Below are 13,601 nucleotides of genomic sequence, written 5' to 3'. Positions count from 1 at the left end.
TTCCTCCTCCACAAAAAAGTTCACTTCTATTAGCTGCTTTTCGCGACAAGGGTTGGGTATTTAAATTACACAGGATTCGAATCGGATTCACCCTAAATGTCTCTGGTTGGAAGAGCTCCTGACTGACTACCACTAGTTGTAATGAGACATGGTTGAGGAAATCTAGCTCGTGAATAGTTTCAATTCGTTTAGCGATAGGCATTCCCACTACATATCACCTATTAAGTTAAATCATCACTCCAGCACTGTGATGTGGTGAACAATTGCAAATATAAATTGTAATAAACTATTTTCATTTTACAAACGCTTCCAAGACGTTAAGTCCATTGAAACCATGTCCTTATGACTTATGTCCTCTAATATTTTTGTCCACTTTCATTTACGTCCACATTTTGTGTGCGTCCATTTTTTGGGTCCATGACTGTTATGTCCACTTTTATTTTAGTTCACTTTCATTTATGTCCACTTTTATTTAAGTCCACTTTCATGTCAATTCCTTTTGTACCTCTGGAAGATGTTAAGGCTGTGTTTGATACCCTTATAAATAATATTGAGCCTGTAGATAATATTGAGCCTGACGTAATGGAGTTAGCATTGTACATGGAAAGAACTTACATCCGAGGAACACCTCGAGGAACAAGAAGAGCAATGCCACCTAGATTCGCACCTGAAATATGGAACACTTATAATCAGGTTCTGGCAAGACAACATCGAACAACTAACGTAGTCGAGGGCTGGCACAACCGCTTTCAGAAACACATCGTCACACATCACGCGTCGGTTTGGAAATTCATGGAATTTATCAAGAAAAACCAAAGGAATAATGAAATTATAATAATCCAATTGCTTGGCGGGCATTTGAATGTGCGACACCCTATTAAAAGATAGTACCTACAAAATTTAAGTCGAGTAGAAGAGATTGTTCGGAATTACAACTACTACAACGAAGAAGGACACATCAGAACTTACCTCAAAACTATTAGTTATCATCTGAAGCTGTATGAAGATGAACAGGCAGATGAGATTGATTAGGGAACTGAAGTAAATTTGTAGATGGACAAAATCTATTGTACAATCATGTAGTGGACGTAAAAATGTGGACATAACATTTGTGTAATTGGACTAAAATAAAGTGGATCTATCTATCTATCTATCTATCTATCTATCTATCTATCTATCTATCTATCTATCTATCTATCTATCTATCTATCTATCTATCTATCTATCTATCTATCTATCTATCTATCTATCTATCTACCTATCTATCTATCTATCTATCTATCTGCCTGCCTGCCTGCCTGCCTGCCTGCCTGCCTGCCTGCCTGCCTGCCTGCCTGCCTGCCTGCCTGCCTGCCTGCCTGCCTGCCTGCCTGCCTGCCTGCCTGCCTGCCTGCCTGCCTGCCTGCCTGCCTGCCTGCCTGCCTGCCTGCCTGCCTGCCTGCCTGCCTATCTATCTATCTATCTATCTATCTATCTATCTATCTATCTATCTATCTATCTATCTATCTATCTATCTATCTATCTATCTATCTATCTATCTATCTATCTATCTATTTATTTATGTATTTATTTATTTATTTATTTATTTATTCATAGACATAGTGTAATGGACTTTAATGCAATGGACATTAAAATTGTGGACATTATAAAAAGGACCTAACGTCTGTGTTTCTTACAAACAATTACAACACAGCATGAAGTCGTATGGAGACGTGAAGGTAGAGCTGCATACTTACAAAAACCTCGGCACTAGAATGAGGCAGGATGCTCGGCACCACACATAGACCTCCCTTCACCCCAGCAAAAATCCTCGAAAAACTGGACGTCCTCGAATTCTAAAGTGTGTTACGTAGTCTGAAAGGAGAATCGAAGACATTCAAAGGGATGTAAAGAGAACCTAAATAACAACTGACTTTTATTATTAGAAGGTAGGTAGTGATACATGATGATGATGATGATGATGATGATGATGATGATGATGATGATAATGATGATGATGATGATGATGACGACGACGAAGATATCCATAATTGATAATTTTTCCACCCGATACAAGATGAACACATATATTTTATTATTTTCTATGAAATTACTCCGACTTCGAATACTTTACCGTAGGAAATTCATACAATGTTTCTGACAGAAAATTAAATGATACGAATTGTAGCACTTTCCATTGACAACTAATGATTCGTAATAATTCATTTCTAGAAACAATGTAAGATAGTAATTTGTCACTACACGGAAAATACCTAAGAAATGAGATGACATTTTTTGCAATCTGAATATACGTAGCCATAAATTGATCAGTTTCTTACCACAGTACAAATGAAATCCTTATTGGACTGAACAGATAAAGGATAAATATTTCTGTACCAGCAATCGAACCCAAGACTCCTGAATGAAAGCGAGGCACCCTAGCCACTATATAATATCAGAAGAATATTCCTTTTAAAGACGAATGCACAAAGGACATAATGAAGAAATATTGATGTGTATAAAGCACTTCTGAAACGGCAATCGAACCCGAGCCTTCTGGATGAAAACCAAGTAGCCTAGCCACTAGAGTACTATACCATACAGGAGCGTGACTTTTGTCTTTAAAGAAAAGTACACAAAGGAGATGATGAAGTATTGCTATGTATAAAATATTCCGCTACCAGGAATCGAAATCGAACCTCCTGGGTGAAAGCCAGGTATCCTAGCCACTAGACCATACCGGAGCGTAGCGGTTTTCTTTAAAGAAGAGTACACAAGGAAAATGTTGAAGTATAGCTGTGTATAAAACATTCCGGTACCGGGAATCGAACCCGAGCCTCTTGGGTGAAAGCCAGGTATCCTAGCCACTAGACCATACCGGAGCGTTACTTTTAGTCTTTAAAGAAGAGTACACAATGAAAATTTGAAGTATTGCTGTGTATAAAACATTCCGATACCGGGAATCGAACCAGAGCCTCTTGAATGAAAGCCAGGTACCCTAGCCACTAGACCATACCGGAGCACGGCTATTGTCTTTAAAGAAGAGTACACAAGGATAATGCTGAAGTATTGCTGTGTACGAAACATTCCGGCACCGGGAATCGAACCCGAGCCTCGTGGGTGAGAGACAGGTATCCTAGCCACTAGACCATACCGGAGCCTGCCTGTTGTCTTTAAAGAAGAGTACACAAGGAAAATGCTGAAGTATTGTTTTGTACAAAACATTCCGGTACCGGGAATCGAACCCGAGCCTCCTGGGTGAGAGCCAGGTATCCTAACCACTAGACCATACCGGAGCGTGCCTGTTGTCTTTAAAGAAGAGTACACAAGGAAAATGCTGAAGTATCGCCGTGTAAAAAACATTCCGGTACCGGGAATCGAACCCGAGCCTCCTGGGTGAGAGCCAGGTATCCTAGCCACTAGACCATACCGGAGCGTGGCTGTTGTCTTTAAAGAAGAGTACACAAGGAAAATGTTGCAGTATTGCTGTGTATAAAACATTCCGGTACCGGGAATCGAACCCGAGCCTCCTGGGTGAAAGCCAGGTATCCTAGCCACTAGACCATACCGGAGCGTGACTGTGGTCTTTAAAGAAGAATACACAAGGAAAACGCTGAAGTATCGCTGTGTATAAAACATTCCGGTACCGGGAATCGAACCCGAGCCTCCTGGGTGAAAGCCAGGTATCCTAGCCACTAGACCACACCGGAGGGTAAATGTTGTCTTTAAAGAAGAATACACAAGGAAAATGCTGAAGTATTGCTGTGTATAAAACATTCCGATACCGGGAATCGAACCCGAGCCTCCTGGGTGAGAGCCAGGTATCCTAGCCACTAGACCATACCGGAGCGTGACTGTTGTCTTTAAAGAAGAGTACACAAGGAAAATGCTGAACTATTGCTGTGTACAAAACATTCCGGTACCGGGAATCGAACCCGAGCCTCCTGGGTGAAAGCCAGGTATCCTAGCCACTAGACCATACCGGAGCGTGACTGTGGTCTTTAAAGAAGAATACACAAGGAAAACGCTGAAGTATCGCTGTGTATAAAACATTCCGGTACCGGGAATCGAACCCGAGCCTCCTGGGTGAAAGCCAGGTATCCTAGCCACTAGACCACACCGGAGGGTAAATGTTGTCTTTAAAGAAGAATACACAAGGAAAATGCTGAAGTATTGCTGTGTACAAAACATTCCGGTACCGGGAATCGAACCCGAGCCTCCTGGGTGAAAGCCAGGTATCCTAGCTACTAGACCATACCGGAGCGTGACTGTTGTCTTTAAAGAAGGGTACACAAGGAAAATGCTGAAGTATCGCTGTGTATAAAACATTCCGGTACCGGGAATCGAACCCGAGCCTCCTGGGTGAGAGCAAGGTATCCTAGCCACTAGACCATACCGGAGCGTGGCTGTTGTCTTTAAAGAAGAGTACACAAGGAAAATGTTGCAGTATTGCTGTGTATAAAACATTCCGGTACCGAAAATCGAACCAGAGCCTCCTGGGTGAAAGCCAGGTATCCTAGCCACTAGACCATACCGGAGCGTGACTGTTGTCTTTAAAGAAGGGTACACAAGGAAAATGCTGAAGTATCGCTGTGTATAAAACATTCCGGTACCGGGAATCGAACCCGAGCCTGCTGGGTGAGAGCCAGGTATCCTAGCCACTAGACCATACCGGAGCGTGACTGTTGTCTTTAAAGAAGAGTACACAAGGAAAATGTTGCAGTATTGCTGTGTATAAAACATTCCGGTACCGAAAATCGAACCCGAGCCTCCTGGGTGAAAGCCAGGTATCCTAGCCACTAGACCCTACCGGAGCGTGGCTGTTGTCTTTAAAGAAGAGTACACAAGGAAAATGTTGAATCATTGCTGTGTATAAAACATTCCGGTACCGAAAATCGAACCCGAGCCTCCTGGGTGAAAGCCAGGTATCCTAGCCACTAGACCATACCGGAGTGTGTCTGTTGTCTTTAAAGAAGGGTACACAAGGAAAATGCTGAAGTATCGCTGTGTATAAAACATTCCGGTACCGGGAATCGAACCCGAGCCTCCTGGGTGAGAGCCAGGTATCCTAGCCACTAGACCATACCGGACCGTGGCTGTTGTCTTTAAAGAAGAGTACACAAGGAAAATGTTGCAGTATTGCTGTGTATAAAACATTCCGGTACCGAAAATCGAACCCGAGCCTCCTGGGTAAAAGCCAGGTATCCTAGCCACTAGACCATACCGGAGCATGGCTATTGTCTTTAAAGAAGAGTACACAAGGAAAATGCTGAAGTATTGCTGTGTACAAAACATTCCGGTACCGGGAATCGAACCCGAGCCTCCTGGGTGAGAGCCAGGTATCCTAGCCACTAGACCATACTGGAGCGTGACTGTTGTCTTTAAAGAAGAGTACACAAGGAAAATGCTGAACTATTGCTGTGTACAAAACATTCCGGTACCGGTAATCGAACCCGAGCCTCCTGGGTAAAAGCCAGGTATCCTAGCCACTAGACCATACCGGAGCGTGGCTGTTGTCTTTAAAGAAGAGTACACAAGGAAAATGTTGAAGTATTGCTATGTAGAAAATTGGTCGAAGTAAGGTAATTATATACATTTGCTGAAATAATATTGTATATTAAACAAAATTGATTTTTATCTGTCTACACAATACAACACTCGCTCTTAAAAACAACTCTGTGCTCTGCACTGAACCTGTATACGATGGGTGACAATCTGGATATGTGCAAGGAATAGTCTGTAGCAATATTAATCTAATAAATACATTCGAAGTTCTTCCTATGACCGGTTTTCTCAACATCATCCATTAGTCATAGCCACATAAAAGAAACTGAAGTCTTAAAATGGTTGAACTCAATAAAAAAAAAGTCAGATGCCACATAAATACTTTTAGCCGCCATGGCAATCTGGCGCCCGGGATTTGTGTAACCCTGTTTTTCAGCTTTGCTTCGAAAAGACGCACAGTGACGGACAAAAATTACATAAAGCGCTCTCGTTAAAAAAGAATTAGAACCGCTTCGAATATTACGACAAAAATTGCATCGGCCGGGAATCGAACCCGGGCCGCCCGCGTGGCAGGCGAGCATTCTACCACTGAACCACCGATGCTCATGCTAAGACATTCGAAATAACAAAATGTATTCATGCTTTATACAGAATGTTTCAGAAATACTTCGACAAACCTTGGGGGCATGTTCCTCACAACAAAACAGGATAAACTCCAGAACACGGATTGACCCTTCCCCTCTTCCCCCAACACACCTACCTTGCAACAAGCTACTCTCTCGCGTTCTCACGCTCAATCTCGCTACATACGAGACACGCGCCACTCGAAACATCATGGCGGGCACTGACGATCTGCGTGAACATCATATTGGGGCTACTGACGATCTCGGATTCCCACGATCTCCGACGTGTAGCACATGATGAAAGAATCCCCGATGATGATCCGACGTGTAGCACATGGTGAAAAAAAAGCGGGGTGTCGGGGCTGCAAGCCCCGATTATGATTTCCATTAGAGGTAACAGAACAGATTCCAATATAATAACAAAACCTGCATCGGCCGGGAATCGAACCCGGGCCGCCCGCGTGGCAGGCGAGCTTTCTACCACTGAACCACCGATGCTTGGGAGCGGAAGCATGAAATCACTGTATATAATATTCAGTCAAGTTTATTTATTTAGTTATCAACTAACAGCAGACCTTTAACAGAATTCTGCCTATAACGAAACTTTACTTGCTGAAGTCCAGTTTATGCATGTAATGCATTTGTTGGTGAATCTTTCTTATGTCCCAGCCACTTTAGAAACTTGATAAAATACATTGAAAATGCCTTGGATTTATAGTATTGATTAGTAGAAATAGATGTGATCAGTGGGAGAGCTATAAGCCCACCTAACCCGCCCTAAATACGTACCTTACTTATATACGAAAATCGTCGTGCGTATACGAAGAATACCGCCATATTTTTTTAATGTAACAGTGAGTTTCAGTGTCGCCAACATAGTAATAATACTACGCACCTAATCTAACCTAACCTCTCTCATAATACTACAAACCTAATTAAATCTAACCTAACCTGTCACATAATACACACCTAATCAAACCTAACCTAACCTGTCACATAATACTACACACCTGTAGGTCCACACCTGTGGAGTAACGGTCAGCGCGTCTGGCTGCGAGACCAGGTGGCCCGGGTTCGAATCTCGGTCGGGGCAAGTTACCTGATTGAGGTTTTTTCCGGGGTTTTCCCTCAACCCAATACGAGCAAGTGCTGGGTAACTTTCGGTGCTGGACCCTGGACTCATTTCACCGGCATTATCACCTTCATATCATTCAGACGCTAAATAACCTAGATGTTGATACAGCGTCGTAAAATAACCCAATAAAATAAAAAAATACACACCTGTAGTAACATTCCTCACATTTAGTATCATTTCGTTTTCAAGTATTGCCGGCTCTGCCAATCGTGTCGGTTGCTATCTAGTGGAAGTGGATCATATTAATTCTAAGATGAATATTGGGACTTTCATAATAATTACATTTCACATACTACTAGGTTCAAAAAGTTCCCGGAATTTTACTACCATTTTTCGTATTAATATATAACAAGGGATATTATACATTTGTTTTGTTGGTAACATTCATGATGTCATTTCCTTAAAGTTTGCTGATAATGGCAATTATTGGTTTTGAGTTGTAGGCAATTGTTTATCATAGTGTTTTGTTTGTTCGTCGCATTTTGTAATTATGTCCACAGAGCAAAGTACAAACATCAAGTTCTGTGTTTTGCTGGGGACATGATCAGTATGGCTGATGAAGATGGTGATTTCTTAAACAAAATGAAACTGGTGCTACTTGTACGACCCAGTCCCTAAACGACAGTCATCTGAGTGGAAATCGAAAACATCTCCTCGGAAGCAAAAATTTCCTAGGGACACTTCCAAAGGCAAAGTTATTTTAAATGTTATGTTTTATTTAACGACGCTCGCAACTGCAGAGGTTATATCAGCATCGCCGGATGTGCCGGAATTTTGTCCCGCAGGAGTTCTTTCACATGCCAGTAAATCTACTGACATGAGCCTGTCGCATTTAAGCACACTTAAAGCAAAGTTATGTTGGAAGTTTTCTTCGACTCTCAGGGTCTCATGCACCATGAGTTCATTCCAGAAGGAAGTACTGTAACGAAAGAATTGTACGTAGAAACCCTCCGTCGCCTCTGGGACACAGTGAGAAGGAAACGTCCAGAAAAGTGGGTAGAAAACAACTGGTTCCTTATGCATGACAATGCACCTGCTCATCGCGCAATTATTGTAAAGAATTTTCTTGCCAGGCACAACATAACTGCTTTGGATCACCCACCATACTCTCCTGATCTCTCACCACCTGATTACTTTCTGTTTCCCCGTCTGAAAAGTCATCTGAAAGGACGGAGATTCAATGCTGAAGAGATTATCGCAAACGCGACGAGAGCACTAAGACGGGTTTCACAAAATGGCTTCCAGGCCTGCTTCCAAGAACTCTACACGCGTTGGCAAAAGTGTGTTGTTGCGGAAGGCAACTATTTTGAAGGGAATGCTGTAGAATAGTGTTTAAGGTACGTTGTTTCTATGATGCTAGCAAATTCCGGGAACTTTTTGAACCTAGTATGTATTTCGTGATAACTTATTCTAAATGTGTTAATGTAGTAATAATTCTATATATATATATATATATATATATATATATATATATATATATATATATATATATATATATATATGATACAATAAGATTTGAAATGTGTTGTCGTTTGTGATGAAAGTATTGAAAATTGGTTTATAGCGCAACATTGGCAGTGATAAAAGTGTGCAATATTCGTTCAGTGGCTGTTGAATGCTCAAGATTGACCCATTTATTTTACTTGTTCCTATCCGTATTTGTTATCCTTTGATTTCTTACACCGTACGACCATGAAAGCTACGATGCACAAAAAAGTTGTCTGTTACAGTATCCAATGAGAAGCGAGCACTGTAGTGCTGGTGACATTCACCATACATATTTCCTTCCATACATTCTACAGTAAATAAAATGTATTTTCCCTGGGTCAAAAGTATAATGAAGGTTATCGTAAATAAAGACGAGTATTTTCCCTGAACCAAAAGCCGAGAGGCGAGGACTGTGACAAAGTTAGATGGGGTTAGATGAGGAGATAGTTAAGTGATGGAGGCGAGATTTCCCTTCAACTTTTCAAAAGTTAGCAACATACTTCTGCTACTTCCGCTACAGATCGCTCTAATAAAATGGGTCTCACGCAGCCAATCAGAACACTTTTAATAGATGCTCGTCCTATAGTCCCGTCGCTCTAATTTCCGGCAGTCAATCGCGTTGTTGGTCGGGTACATTAAACTTGTGCGTCTTGTGATTCGCTGATTCATTCCTTAAGCCTCGATAAATACTTAATATAATCGTCCACCATTTTAGCTCTTTCGTTGGCGTTCGTAGAAAGCACACGAAGACGTTATTTGCCGCTCAATTATTTGCTAAATTACATGATTTATTATCATAGGAGCTACGTCATGATAATGTTTAACGGTGTGGCAAATAGATTCCTCGTATGGTAGCTCGGCAACGAAAGAACAAAAATGGCGAATGATACTATTATACCTAGACTTTATAGAGCCTTCACTTTCTAAGACGTAAGCAAAGAGTCCACACCTGTGGAGTAACGGTCAGCGCGTCTGGCCGCGAAACCAGGTGGCCTGGGTTCGAATCCCGGTCGGAGCAAGTTACCTGGTTGAGGTTTTTTCCGGGGTTTTCCGTCAACCCAATTCGAGCAAATGCTGGGTAACTTTCGGTGCTGGACCCCGGACTCATTTCACCGGCATTATCACCTTCATTTCATTCAGACGCTAAATAACCTAGATGTTGATACAGCGTCGTAAAATAACCCAATAAACGTAAGCAAAGAAGCGGAGTCACGCCGGAAATAACAGCGTCGGGACTATAGTTTGCTTAAAATTCTTCTATAAAAGAAACTAATAATAATAGAAAATATGAAACTAGCAGACCCGGGTTCAAAACCTGGTTGGGACAATTTACCTGGTTGAGGATTTTTCCGGTTTTTTTTTCTCAACCCGTTAAGAGCAACTGCTGGATAAATTTTGGAGCTGGACTCTCTCGCTAGTATTATCACCTTCATCTCATTCAGACGTTATCTAACCATAGCTGTGATAAAGTGTCGTAAATAACAAACTTAAAAAAATGATAATAGGGAGATGATTTTTTTATTTCCGGCAGTAGACTATATCACAAGGAGTATAGTTAGTCACAATGACAGATACTGACTCATACAATTTAATTTATATAACTAAAATACAGCTGCAATTATTTATAATTACGCTAAAAATACAGCGAAAACTATAAATTTAGAATTATGTACCAATCGACAAAATCTTTAAATTGAACAGCTTCCTTACTACAGTACCTATAAAACTGAAATTCTTGTTGAAACTGAAGAGAGAAGAAAAATATTCCGGTACCGGGAATCGAACCCGAGCCTCCTGGGTGAGAGCCAGGTATCCTAACCACTAGACCATACCGGACTGTTGAGTGTTCTGTTCATTCTGCAGAGATGTTAAGGAAATTTGGACTCTCTTTATGTAAACATTTCGCAACTAGAACGAAATTTATAACTGTGTATCCATCGACAAAATATTTAAATTGACCAGTTTTCTTACTACAGTACGTAGCCTACAACTAAAATTCTTGTTGAAACTGAAGAGAGAAGAAAACTATTGCGGTACAGGAAATCGAACCCGAACCTCCTGGGTGAGAGCGAGGTATTCTAACCAATCTAGACCATACCGGACTGTTAAACATTAAGTTCATTCTATAGAGATGCTAAGAAATGTGGACTCTCTTCATGTAAACACTTTGCCGCTAGAACGAAATTTATAACTGTGTAACAACCGACAAAATCTATAAATTGGCCAGTTCTCTTACTATAGAACATACAACTAAAATTCTAGTTGAAATTGAAGAGAGAAGAAAAATATTTTTATAACTATATAACCATCGACAAAATCTTTAAATTGGCCAGTTTTATTATTATAGAACATACAACTAAACTTCTAGTTGAAATTGAAGAAAAATATTCCGGTACCGGGAATCGAACCCGAGCCTCCTGGGTGAGAGCCAGGTATCCTAACCACTAGACCATACCGGACTGTTGAGCATTAAGTTCATTCTATAGAGATGCTAAGGAGTTTGGATCCTCTTCAAGTAAACATTTCGCCACTAGCGAAAAAAAAAAAATAGGCATACATCTCGTTCCTTGGAAACAAGCTCGAAGAGAAACATACGACAAAGTGAGACAGAGAAAAATGGAAAGAGAGAATGAATATTGTCGTCTATTCGCTTTCATTCACCGTTTACTGCCCAAGGGCAGGTCGCTTAGCCACTAGGGTATTAAATACGATTGTGTCTGAAGGGGTGGATGGAAGGGATATAAAGGAAAACAAAAACAGTTAAAAATTGAAGTTAAGTACCCAACCTATGCACTATTAACTTTAGCACTGCGGGGGGGGGGGGATAAAATAGATCGCAGTATTGGTTTCATTTCTGTAATATACAGTATGTAATTGTTGAACTGAATAAGCAGAACTTCAGATAGTTGTAGATTGTCTCAAGTACATAATGACATGAATTTATAATTTTTATGAATTATTTAAATCTGTCTATAAGCTTCATTTATGGTACGGGAAATCCCCCCCCCCCATAAACATATGTAAAAACTGTGAAAGTGAAAGTGAGTGAAAAAAAGCCCTTGAGAATTAAGAAATTTATGACTTTGATTTTCAGTTTTTCTATTTGCAATAAAATGTGTTTTTGTTGATTACTTAGTACAGAAAAGTCTGAAGTTTAAATAACCTGTTAGTCTAATGAAAATATATTTCTCATATAACTTAGGCTATTTTCATAAAGTCTTATATTTGTGTCTTTTAGAATGTTCCTGACATAGAAATGGTATAATAACATTATCTTAATCTCAAAAAAATTGAAGTACTGAAGCTAGATACGATTACTACTCAAAATTTCTGGGTGATGGAAACAATTTGGCAAACATTTTTGAAATCAACAGAAAAAATACTATAGCCTTCTGAGTCCTGAAAATACAGTATACTATACCATACTTCACACATGATTATGATATAAGTCAGTGGTCGTAAGCATCCGCTCAAATGGGTAATTGGTAAGCAGTGTATCGCAATATGCACCGACGTGCAGAAGGGAGAGGCAGAAAGCATACTCGCTAGCAGTCACGGAAGCACGATAATGCAGTCTCTTATCCGTGGGTAAGAGACGCTAGCCCGAGGGTGCACTGTGCTGATGACCACTGATAGCATGTGCAGAGACCCGAAGTATAGTGTAATATACCTTCATTTGTGCTCTAACTGTAACTGCAGAATTTTTTCAACTTTTTTCCTCATGTCAGCGACTTTTTTAAGTGTAGAAGTATATTGAACTTTGAACATAAAACAACAAATGTCTTAGGACACAAGAGGATAGGAATGAATCACATTATTGAAGAATCCACTGCAAGAATGATGGATGTAATTTGGAATAAATTTTGCAGGAGAAGCAATTGAAAGTTTGAAATGCTTAGCGCTCAAAACTTTACTGTGATTTTCCGATCATTACTGGACAATGACTATCAGTGTTAATGCCATATAACTCTGTATGTACATTCTATATGGCTTAAGTTATGCATTGACAGTCTTGGTTCATTTTCGACAAGAAAGTGACATCCATCATTCTTGCAGTGGACTCTTCAATTTCTCTCTTAACAGACAAAATGTTTCACCAGCATAGATTTCATTTATGTTTTAGAAATAGTTTCAGTTAATGTAAAAAAAAAAACCATGGTTAACTAAAAAACCTTGGGTGATAGAAACATTTGGTGAACGTATTTGAAATCAGGGAGAAACATTTCACGGTAATAAACTATAACTTAATTTTAGTAGGCAAACATTTCAATTAGCATAGATTATATAAAGTACGCTTCCTCTCGCCAAATATCACCACATATTCCATTGACGTTAAATAACCTAGTAGTTAATACAGTGTCGTTAAATAACCAATAACTAGAGAAAAATATTTTCTGTTGTGAAATATGTTATGAATGAACAAAGAAAATTAAATTAAAAATCTAACCGGCGGGGAATCGAACCCCGGTCTCCCGCGTGACAGGCGGGGATACTGACCACTATACTACCGAGGAATACGTGTCAATTGTACGCAAGTAATGGAACTTATCTATTGAAAATGATAACAGGCTAAATAAGGAAATAACTTACCTTATTAAGTCATTGTTGTTATCTCGTGAAACTAAATGCTCTGAAACAGTTATGTTACTGGTTTGTTTCTTTCATGGTTTATTCCATTATAAATACACACATTTAGGGTCGAATTCATAGTAGTCCCTTATAAAATGACTTATTTCAGATCGTATTGCAGAGATGCTACTCTTCCATATGCACTGAGCATTCCCTTGACATCGAAAGGAATATGACAACATGGCTAGACGTGAGCGCTTTCGTACATTCAATTGTTTTCCAGCGCCTTCAAATTGTTAAAT

The 13,601-nt window shown here is 40.0% G+C and overlaps 20 non-coding genes across 20 annotated transcripts; all 20 read right to left on the bottom strand.

The window, feature by feature from the left end:
* Positions 1–2,789: 2,789 nt before the first annotated feature.
* Positions 2,790–2,861, bottom strand: TRNAE-UUC (transfer RNA glutamic acid (anticodon UUC)). Its single transcript has one exon. It is a non-coding gene; the product is annotated as a tRNA-Glu (tRNA).
* Positions 2,862–3,203: 342 nt separating this feature from the next.
* TRNAE-CUC (transfer RNA glutamic acid (anticodon CUC)) lies at positions 3,204–3,275 on the bottom strand. Its single transcript has one exon. It is a non-coding gene; the product is annotated as a tRNA-Glu (tRNA).
* A 66-nt stretch (positions 3,276–3,341) lies between these two features.
* Positions 3,342–3,413, bottom strand: TRNAE-CUC (transfer RNA glutamic acid (anticodon CUC)). Its single transcript has one exon. It is a non-coding gene; the product is annotated as a tRNA-Glu (tRNA).
* A 66-nt stretch (positions 3,414–3,479) lies between these two features.
* On the bottom strand, positions 3,480–3,551 carry TRNAE-UUC (transfer RNA glutamic acid (anticodon UUC)). Its single transcript has one exon. It is a non-coding gene; the product is annotated as a tRNA-Glu (tRNA).
* Positions 3,552–3,617: 66 nt separating this feature from the next.
* On the bottom strand, positions 3,618–3,689 carry TRNAE-UUC (transfer RNA glutamic acid (anticodon UUC)). The gene has a single exon. It is a non-coding gene; the product is annotated as a tRNA-Glu (tRNA).
* Positions 3,690–3,755: 66 nt separating this feature from the next.
* Positions 3,756–3,827, bottom strand: TRNAE-CUC (transfer RNA glutamic acid (anticodon CUC)). Its single transcript has one exon. It is a non-coding gene; the product is annotated as a tRNA-Glu (tRNA).
* A 66-nt stretch (positions 3,828–3,893) lies between these two features.
* TRNAE-UUC (transfer RNA glutamic acid (anticodon UUC)) lies at positions 3,894–3,965 on the bottom strand. The gene has a single exon. It is a non-coding gene; the product is annotated as a tRNA-Glu (tRNA).
* A 66-nt stretch (positions 3,966–4,031) lies between these two features.
* On the bottom strand, positions 4,032–4,103 carry TRNAE-UUC (transfer RNA glutamic acid (anticodon UUC)). The gene has a single exon. It is a non-coding gene; the product is annotated as a tRNA-Glu (tRNA).
* Positions 4,104–4,169: 66 nt separating this feature from the next.
* On the bottom strand, positions 4,170–4,241 carry TRNAE-UUC (transfer RNA glutamic acid (anticodon UUC)). Its single transcript has one exon. It is a non-coding gene; the product is annotated as a tRNA-Glu (tRNA).
* Positions 4,242–4,307: 66 nt separating this feature from the next.
* TRNAE-CUC (transfer RNA glutamic acid (anticodon CUC)) lies at positions 4,308–4,379 on the bottom strand. The gene has a single exon. It is a non-coding gene; the product is annotated as a tRNA-Glu (tRNA).
* Positions 4,380–4,583: 204 nt separating this feature from the next.
* TRNAE-CUC (transfer RNA glutamic acid (anticodon CUC)) lies at positions 4,584–4,655 on the bottom strand. The gene has a single exon. It is a non-coding gene; the product is annotated as a tRNA-Glu (tRNA).
* Positions 4,656–4,859: 204 nt separating this feature from the next.
* On the bottom strand, positions 4,860–4,931 carry TRNAE-UUC (transfer RNA glutamic acid (anticodon UUC)). The gene has a single exon. It is a non-coding gene; the product is annotated as a tRNA-Glu (tRNA).
* A 66-nt stretch (positions 4,932–4,997) lies between these two features.
* Positions 4,998–5,069, bottom strand: TRNAE-CUC (transfer RNA glutamic acid (anticodon CUC)). The gene has a single exon. It is a non-coding gene; the product is annotated as a tRNA-Glu (tRNA).
* A 66-nt stretch (positions 5,070–5,135) lies between these two features.
* Positions 5,136–5,207, bottom strand: TRNAK-UUU (transfer RNA lysine (anticodon UUU)). Its single transcript has one exon. It is a non-coding gene; the product is annotated as a tRNA-Lys (tRNA).
* Positions 5,208–5,273: 66 nt separating this feature from the next.
* Positions 5,274–5,345, bottom strand: TRNAE-CUC (transfer RNA glutamic acid (anticodon CUC)). Its single transcript has one exon. It is a non-coding gene; the product is annotated as a tRNA-Glu (tRNA).
* A 66-nt stretch (positions 5,346–5,411) lies between these two features.
* Positions 5,412–5,483, bottom strand: TRNAK-UUU (transfer RNA lysine (anticodon UUU)). Its single transcript has one exon. It is a non-coding gene; the product is annotated as a tRNA-Lys (tRNA).
* A 533-nt stretch (positions 5,484–6,016) lies between these two features.
* Positions 6,017–6,087, bottom strand: TRNAG-GCC (transfer RNA glycine (anticodon GCC)). The gene has a single exon. It is a non-coding gene; the product is annotated as a tRNA-Gly (tRNA).
* A 447-nt stretch (positions 6,088–6,534) lies between these two features.
* TRNAG-GCC (transfer RNA glycine (anticodon GCC)) lies at positions 6,535–6,605 on the bottom strand. Its single transcript has one exon. It is a non-coding gene; the product is annotated as a tRNA-Gly (tRNA).
* Positions 6,606–10,494: 3,889 nt separating this feature from the next.
* Positions 10,495–10,566, bottom strand: TRNAE-CUC (transfer RNA glutamic acid (anticodon CUC)). The gene has a single exon. It is a non-coding gene; the product is annotated as a tRNA-Glu (tRNA).
* Positions 10,567–11,117: 551 nt separating this feature from the next.
* On the bottom strand, positions 11,118–11,189 carry TRNAE-CUC (transfer RNA glutamic acid (anticodon CUC)). Its single transcript has one exon. It is a non-coding gene; the product is annotated as a tRNA-Glu (tRNA).
* Between the last annotated feature and the right edge of the window lie 2,412 nt (positions 11,190–13,601).

The sequence above is a fragment of the Periplaneta americana genome, chromosome 14 (genome assembly GCF_040183065.1).
Source record: "Periplaneta americana isolate PAMFEO1 chromosome 14, P.americana_PAMFEO1_priV1, whole genome shotgun sequence".
NCBI lineage: Eukaryota > Metazoa > Arthropoda > Insecta > Blattodea > Blattidae > Periplaneta > Periplaneta americana.
Note: the sequence above shows the minus strand (reverse complement) of the source record. Positions and strands in the feature narration are given on the sequence as shown.